Here is a 9,585-nt window from a genome sequence, read left to right as displayed (position 1 = left end):
GGGGTTAATCCCTAGCAAGTCCTCCAAGTCATTGCAGAGAGATTCTCCCACCTGTGAGCTAATCAGGTTTCAATTTAATTCATTTATGCTGAATAAATTAAAAAAGAAGATTTGATCAATCTTTGGGGAAGAGTTTGCTGATTAAAAAGTTCAGGAAAACAAGTACTCGCTTTTTTATTGTTTCAGTATTTGTTTTATGTATCGGAGTGAGTGGCTATCAAGCCACGTGGAAGGGCTATCACTTATCTAAGGGCTATTCTAAATCTGACCCTATTAGCCTACAACCAGTTTACTGTGAATTCAGCTATCTAAACTCTCCATTTTTGCACTGTCAGAAAATAACTAGCAACTTGCTGAAAAATACATAGAAAACCCTCATTTAATCTAATTTAAAAGAAGAAAGATTCTTACCCAACTCCCTGTAAAATCCTAATGCTGTAGTTAAGTGGTACACGATTTTAATTTGTAAGCATTTTCATACAATCATGTTTGAAAGAACGTGTTAAAAAACCAGTAACCATAACTCATTTTGGTACTGTAAAAGCAGGGTTCTTGTACCTTTTTTCTAGTATTGCAAATACTTCATATGGAAACTTAAGTAAACCGTATCAGAGTTAAGTAGGGGGAATTCACTAGCCTGGAAGCCTAATTTCCATCTACAAGTATAACCATTTGACATATATACTGACAATGATATTTTGAAATTGCAAAGCAACATTCACATGTAGAGAAGAACAAATAGCAGGATACACAATCCATACACTTTTAGCTACGAATATACTAGTTTCCACTTCTTAAAGCAATCCTATTTAAAATATCTGCCGTTTTCCAGGTATTGGCTATTGGCACAGGGGTTTTTTTATACATAGACCATCCTAATTTTTGGAATGAAATTGTGCAGGCTTAGCTTGAAACTACTTATAAAGAAAAACAGTTATTCATAATGAAGTAAGTGTATAAACAATTTCACTTCAGATACTTTCCTCCCATCTGTCCTGTTCAAAAATATTTTTACCAAAATAATCTGAAACAGACAACTAGTACTATTTACAAAGTACTTGCATTTTGGAAAAAAATTAAGCAGCATTTAGCTTGACAAATAGCCTTCGCTAACCTTTACAAATTTGCCTGTAGGGATAAAATGACAAATGACTCACACAATGGGGCTTATTAGACTCCTAGAATATTGCTCTAACATAGCCCTTCAGGAAATACTATTTCAGATTATATCAGCACTTCCATTTTTCAGGGTCTAATAACTTAGTTTGAAAAAAATAACCCACCAAAACCCCTTCACACACCTTCCCTGTGGGATGAAACTTAACACATAACATGATGAACAAATGGCACTTCAACTTAGAACATATCACAGCTTCGCAGCATTCAGTGCCTGTATGTAGCTTGTGATGCCTTATTTCTGAAACACAACACTGTAAAAGATTAGCACAGGCAACTGAAATGTTACCAGGATTTTGGGAGCAGAAAGAAAAATTGGACCTCTTTTTTTTTTTTTAAAAAAAAAAAGTATCTTAAGGTGATTTAGCATAGTGGGGAAATGATCTGTCACGCTAATGCTCTGGTCTAAATCCTGTATCTGTTTCTGAACCTCTAAAATCCACTGAAATCAACTGATCCTTCCCAATGCCTTCAACAGGTTTGGATCAAACTCCTCAAGATTGCATCATGCCACAGGAGACCAGACTACAAGGATATGATACCGGACATCTAGAAATAACAGTCTTGTCAGGCAAGGAGGAAATAATTACTGAGATCTAAGACTTCACTTCAGATACTCCCTTTAGTAATAACAATTTCTCCTCACTGCAGGCTGCATCTTCCCTTCTTTTATCCACTTCTTTAACTTTCTTGTTATAAAATCTTTAAAGATGCTCTTAAAACTAAATTTGCTGAGAGTTCAGACTGTCCAAGCCATACAGTACAAGTGATTAACAGCACGAACAGAAGGGACAAAACACTTCAGGAGGGCAGGACAGTACCTCCTACCCATGTGTGCACTGCTTTGAATGCACTGAGTTCATCTCACATTTTGTGAGACAGTAATATCTCTGTTGTTGCATTTTCCCACCTCTTTGGCTGTGTCTGTGGTGTCTCTCCATCCCAGACACCCAAATATCCAGACTCTGCCTGTGCATCTGGATTTCCTACCTACTACTTAACCTTCTATTGACATAGAAAAAGGATGACAGGGTGTGCAGGGAGTACAGAGCTCTTCATGAGCATAGAAAATTTATTTATTTTTCTGTCCATGAGCCACTTACTGTATTTTTTCTGCCTTACCTATCTGTAATACTTGAACTCATGCTCTGTTATGTGACTCGTTCTAGCTTATGTTTTAGTTGTGGTTTCCCTTACCCATTTTTATCCCTGTTTCGATCTGTTGTACCATCTCCTGCATTGTACCCCACAAATATTGTCCTTAGTTTATTTCTTCGAGCTGCCTTTGCATAATTTATCAACTCCATATGATCTTCTAGTAATATTCTTACACAACTTTATCTCACGTATCAATCATCCACTCTACACATTGTCCCACAATTATCACAATGAATGTAGGCTACTGCAGCTGTGGCAGAACAATGCCTTCAAAGACAGCTCTCCAACAAAAGAAGAGAAATGAACATCTTCACCACAACCCCCGCCTCCGTGAGAAATTCTGCTTTCCACTGTCTTAGACTCATTACCGACTGGAGGCCCCTACAACAATTAAGTACTGCAAGAGACCAGACTGAGGTCAGATCCTTTCCTCTTTCCTTGGTTCTGCCACCAATCTATTGTGCTAGCTCTGAGTAAGTCTTTATCATCTCCCTGCCTCAATTTTCCTCCTCAACAAATGCGCCTAAAATGTTCTTCCTCCTGGAGAAGTTAATTTGAGATGAGTACAAGGAGCACTGTAAGACTGGAATGTTTTTCTTGTAGTTAGCATGGTGACTCAGTCCACTTCCCAAGGACAAAGCCCAAGAGGAGCAATGGTTTCTTTTTGTAATTTCAGGCATCTTTGGTATATTACTGTTGTAAGGAAAAAAAAGTATACATACTAGCAGGCAGCTGATAACTGGGTCTACACCTGTGTGAATATCCCAAACTGAACTTTTGAACTTTCAGAAAAATTGCTGCTTCCTAGCAACTAGTAGAGTCTGGCTATAAATTTTGATAAAACTAGGACTGATGAGTCCCAACTCCTCCAATTAATAGAGACACAACCCCCAATTAGGAGGCTGATCATGCATTGTGCTTCTCCACATAGACTACTTGAGAAAACGAGGGGCTAGGGGCCTCAAAGAAGTGTTCCCTGAAAAGAAGACGCTGCTCGAAGACAAGGGTCTGGAAATAAGGTGGTGAAAATTCCAGCTGAAGGAAAGATCCTGGAGGTCAGGGGTATGTGTGGAAACAACTGCCAGGGGGTGCTCAGGGACCTTGGTCTGTAGTGCCTGAGGCCAGTAACTGAGCAGCAGCACACCACAATCCCAGATGACTTTGTCCCCAGTGCTCCTGGACCAGCAGTGCCCTCCCTGCTGGGAAAGGAAGTCAAAACCTATTGAACGTAATGCTGGGGGCAGGAGGGGGGCGAGTATGTGTATATGTAGTAGGGCAACAGCTCTAATCTTCTTGGTTCTTGAATAAACCCAAGTACCCACATTGATCATGGGCTGTTGGTTACTCTGCCTTGCCATGAACATTACAAGACAGTATCCTTCTCAGAGGTGAAATTAAATATTTGGCAAGCCAGGCCAGGGTGCACAGTGGGCTGGTTTATGGAGGAAAAACAAAAACAAAACAAAAAAACCCAACAAAACAAACAAACCAAAAACCCAACACAAACAAAAAACAAAAACCAAGACAGGTGGGAAAATAATGTTAAGTGGAAGAGATGCAGCTCTCTTCTGCTGTGTTTCTGATTCCAAACTGTTTTCTGAAGTTTTTTGGCTAGGCCTGCTTCCAAAGCTATGGATTTTGAACCTAAAAAAGATAGAATATGCATCGAGCATTATACATCTGCTTACTTGAGTGTTAATTTATTATGGGATTGATCTGTCTGTCTATTTGTGCTCCAGTTAGCAGAGCTTTTAAGAAGGTTGTGCAGTGTTTATGGTAAGAGCTGTAGACCTCTGGATCAGAGCTGACTGGCTCCTTATGAACCTAGAGAGCAAGAAGGGCATGCAAAGTGTTTAAATTTGGATACTACTTTTGCTCAGGTATTTTAAAATCCTGTGTTCAGGTGTCAAATTTAGGATTGTGAATGTTAACACACTTGCAGCCCTTATCAGAGCAATATGATATCAATAATGTGCTATAATTACTGAAAGGAAGATGATCAGTTTCATCAAAGTCGGATTTAAATAATGCAGTAAATAAACAAAGAAAGTAATGCAGTACTAACTAATGCAGATACTAAACATTTACAGTATAATAAGAGAAAAAAACACAACAAAAATTAATTCATTGCAAGCTGGCGAAACTTCTGCAGGCACTACCTAACATATATGAAAATGACAAAAAAGTGATTTTACCCTCCCTTACTTGGAAAAAGTTCAAAATAGACTTCTGTCTCAAGAAATGCACCCACTTGCTATACAATGTTTGCAGTTTGCAACTCTTACATTGAAGTCCTTGTGAAACAAGTATTCTCTCCATTTTCTATGTATTAAAAAGATTTTTAAAACATTTGAAAACACTAAAACGTAGAGGTAAACATCTTAAGCTAAAATAGTTTCAAGCCCTGTCTCCTGAATAATGAAAAGAGGAGCAAATTTTTAAAGTCACAGTCAGAAAAATATATCCGAGACCATAAAAAGACCATGTAACAAGAACAGAGGTCATTAAACTCATGAGTACAACCACATTTATATCAAATTCAGATGGTTTTCAAATGATGTTTAAAAGCCTTGTGATATAAATATCTGTATCACCTTCAACTCAGCTTTTCATGTATTGTCATTCCACAAATGTTTAATCTTTCATAACTGAACCTAAAATGAACCAACAAAGGCAGAAAAAGAAGATACAGTAAGAGCTGTTTACTGCCCATCAGTGTGTAAAGCTCTTTCCATATGTAAACTTGTAAAATAATATTCACTACAAGTTACTGTACACTGATTATAGTGAAACTTTTCCGTAATAATATTTCCCTAAATACTTCATGAAGATAGAACATTCAAAAATATTTCCCACTGGGAAAATTTCCTTCCCCCCCCCGTCCCCCTGTATTTCCCTTTTACTGTGGTTTTTCTTTTTTTTTTTTTAATAAAAATAAAGAAATCAAAGGAACAACAGTCTTCTTAATGAATTTCAAGTTACTTAACACATGATTTATTGTACCCCTTAATGTATAATGCTATTTTGAAAAATAACTTCAGAACATGCATATTTTGAAAAACCTCATTTATTTCTCTGATCTCCAGTTCAAGCATACTTGAACTCCAGTGGTGTTTCTCCAAATCTCTCTCCTGCAAACAACTTGGGATTGGAACGCAAAGCTGATTTCTTTCATGCTCATACATCATCACCAATAATAAAGAAAGATTTGAGATTAAATTATGCCCTTCCTCACTGATTCCAATACTCTGGGATAAAAAGCTTTACTTACAATTTCCTTTGCCTTGTTTTGTATATTTAAAGTACCCTATGTCATATTAACAAAGCCAAATTCATTTATTATTAAGCAATCCAACTAAGCTCACTGAAGTCTTCTGTAATTCCCAGATCTAGTTCTGCCTTCCAATAGGCCTTTCAGATCTCTCTTGAAAGCATAAAATTGGACAAGCTGGTAACTCTGAAGACACATTTGTTATTTTCAAATCAAATTATACTTTCTCTCATCTTTTATTGTTACCTTGATAACAAAGGCAGAATTGTACCACCGGGGTAGAAAGATAAGGTCTATTTCTGTGTAAAAAGTTCCCCTCTCCATTCCTTTGATACACTGCATTCTCTAAATAAAGCAAGGCAGCAGACTTAAGAACAGGCTCAAAGCTACAAGTCATACTAGTTTCCTCGCAATTATAATTTTAACCCTATTGTGGGCCGGTGTATACTCATACATGATGTAACTCTTGAGAGGATGTCAGTCAGCAGAGACATCTACATGTGTAGGAGATTCAACTCTTAAGCGCTTATTCTGACAAGGATGCTGTATTTGTAAGCTATGAGAAAGGAAGTATTTTTCCCACAAGTGGAATGTACAGAAAAACCCTTTCATAGAATCATAGAATGGGTTAGGTTGGACGGGACCTTCAGGATCACCTAGTCCAACCCCCTTGCCATGGGCAGGGACACCTCCCACTAGACCAGGTTGCTCAAAGCCCTGTTCAAGGTCAGGTTGGACACTTCCAGGGCAGGGGAAAGCTTTACTTATCCAAGAATTATCTCCTTGCTTCCTTTGTTCTTCATCATCTTTGTAGGGGGGTGGAGGAGGAAAAAAAGTATGGCATTTACCTGCTTTACAAAAAACTAAGTTTAGTTGAAGCCTTGAGGGATAATGTACTAGAACTGGCTTCTATTCAAACGTTCCCTTGATTCAAATTATTGAAATAATTTGATAATTATTATTGATAAATTATTGAAATAATATTGAAATAATAAGCAGGAAAGCCTGCTTAGACTAGCTCCACTAGTGTAAATGCAGAGTAACTCCACTGATTCAATTATCATTCCATTAGACAAGTTATTTACTAATATTCTGGCACTAGAAAAGTGTATCAAATAATTACAAAGTTTTCATGTGGCACTTCCATTTTGGATTCTTGTGTGTTTCCTCATTTTCTTTTTTCCAAATACTTTAAATAGCATATCAACACACTTATCTTCTATTCTATGATGATTCAGCTCAATTATGAAATAACTTAGTACAAATGTGTTTGCTACCCAGAAAGAGTTGACAGCATTGAATTCCTCTAGATGTCACATTCTTGATTTTTAGAAATACTTTTATTGTAAAAATATTTATGGAATGCAGAAATTACTTTTTTCAGATATAAACAAAGCTAAGAGAAAAAAAAGACAAATATAATTTCTGAATTACAAACACCAAAAAGAAAAAATATAAACAAGTTATGTAAGATTGGAATCATGAAGTCTATCTTCTGTGTCAAGGGATGTGGAAGATGTTAATAAGTTCAATTTCCCTTCGAAAATGTGAGACAGAAAAATATTCTACTATTATTGCCCAGTGATTATTTAATTCTAACAATTCAAAGAATGTTGGATTCCACTTCTGTGTTAATAATAAGATAAATTAAAACTAATTACGTAAATGTAATCCTTTAGACAAAAGTTCCTATTTAAAAAATATGAAATAAAAAAGCCAGGCAAAGCAAGATACTTTCCTGTAGATTTTCTTAAGATATTCTCCTAGATAATTCTAGCCAAATGGCTTTTATTTCATGAACCAAACTAGCAATTCTAAGTATCTTAGTACTTAAGAATCTTAAGTACAGTGGACTGAATTTCCAGAAGCTATGCACTCCACTAGGTTAAAGCACTTTGGCTTCAAGTCAGGTCTATGTCAAAAATTAAATTTGGCATAGAGGTTCTTAAGTGTCACGTAATTCCCCAGTCAGGTGTAAGTGCAACAGTTCAAAATAAACTCAGATTTCCAGTTATTCAGCTTAGAGTAGCTAAGACTGTTTTGCCATAAGAGCTGAAATGTATTTTAGAACAACTTTCACCAAGAGGGACATAGCTATTTCACTAAACGATATGGCTAAAGCAGTTAGACTTGCACTTCTTTTCTGAGAACAGTAGTCTTCAGTGCAGAGTAGATTCCACTTTAGGAATTTACATCAGACAGTCATCCTGACAATTCCTCTTGGCACAGTACTGTTGTAATGGTCTTTCTGCTAAAAGGATCTCCCCAGCTAGTTCTTTACACCCTTTCACTCGTTACTGTACTTGTTTCCTGCAGATAGTTCCTCATCAAACAGAACTGAGCAGCGCACAGTGCCCTGGATGCCTTTTGTACTGCTGAGGGCCTTTCACTGCCAACTCCGCAGCCTGCTTCCCACTGGTAGCTCTGTAACCAAACTGTCATAAGGATGAACAACCAACAGCAAGTTTAAAAAAGCCCTGGTGAAACCCACATAGTTATTATGGGTAAAGCATTGTAGGGGGATAGCTTTCACCATTAAAGGTGACACATGCCACCAGCAATATGTAGGTACCATTTAAAGCAAATGGTATCTAAAATTACTATGAAAGATATAAAGTTATCTTGCAGATAAAAAAGATATTCTTTTCCACAGCTGATGCTCTGAGAAGAGCATTAATATATACAAACTATATACAAAACTACACACACCACAGATTTCTGTAAAAGTGTTAATAAGTCAGGGTCATGTAAAGAATAGACTTCATTCACTCTGCATAATTACTTTTTTTTTTTTTTTTACAAGACACCATCTACCACTGTAATCTTTGAGCTGATCACTTACCTCTAAAAGCTTGTCACAACCTTAATCCTGTAGCCTTTACATCTTTCTGTTAAGGTATGGAGAACATCACTAGAAGCCTGATGAATGGCTTAGTAAATACACTACCTCCTTATTTCTCATTTACATTGAAAACAAACCAGCCACCTCTACAAATAATCTGTACTGCAACTATATTAACTCACTATTCAGCATAAACAGCTACTGTAGCTGCCATAGGCATAGTCTGTACTTATATATATGACTCACTAAGCAAATGCTTTATGCCTCTGCTCAGGGAAGGAAAAGTTTCCTTGTGACAAAGGCTTGAATCATGCTTTATGTGATCAGGCCCAACTCACTAGAATCAACTCTATGTCCTGACAAAAGTCAGCAGAAAACTTACACTGCATAAAAGCAAAAAGTACCATTTACATCTTTCAGTGTTCTGATGAGTTAACATCATGGTGAACTTGCTATTTTCCTTACTCTGGCTACAAGAAATATCGAAGTTATCATCAATATTAGTGAATCCCTATTCTATTTCTATTGCTAAACTCAACAATACATTCCCACGCTTGTTTGGATTTCACTGTGTAAGCCACTGTCCACCAGCTCCCCAGCCTCCTGATTGCATCTCACCTGTATTGCCTTCACCGCTAAGGGCTCAGAAATCCACGGCCAACATGGACAACACTTAACAAGTATTTCATTTGGTGCCAAAGATAGGTTAGGCCCCCTTCCAGTTCCTCTTTACTTGATTAAACCAAGTCAATCTCCCACAGTGGTGGGGCTGGACTAACACCTCAAAGCTACTCTGTAACGCTTTTAGGAAAAAAGCACTTCAGAAATCAAGCTCTATTAAGTTGTCCCAACCACAAGTGACGTACTCTCTGAGCACCTACAAACGCGCTGTGCTGATACCTTCATCCGGCCTGAGCACAGGCAGGGCCGAGGGTACAGGCAGAGTCCTGCCTCACCCCTACAGCACCCCGCTCACCGCGCAGCCGGCCGGAACCCGCAGCCTCCTCAAGCAAGGGGCGGAAACCAGGCCCGGACCAGCTCAGCCATCCCCTTCGCACCGACACCACTAAAGCCTGAAGCTCTTTGCCAAAGCTCCGTCCTCGTCCCCACCCCGGACCGCCCGCTGCCATAACCACTC

Source organism: Mesitornis unicolor, unplaced genomic scaffold (genome assembly GCF_000695765.1).
Source record: "Mesitornis unicolor isolate BGI_N332 unplaced genomic scaffold, ASM69576v1 scaffold7546, whole genome shotgun sequence".
Classification (NCBI taxonomy): domain Eukaryota; kingdom Metazoa; phylum Chordata; class Aves; order Mesitornithiformes; family Mesitornithidae; genus Mesitornis; species Mesitornis unicolor.
This window is presented reverse-complemented; position numbering follows the sequence as displayed.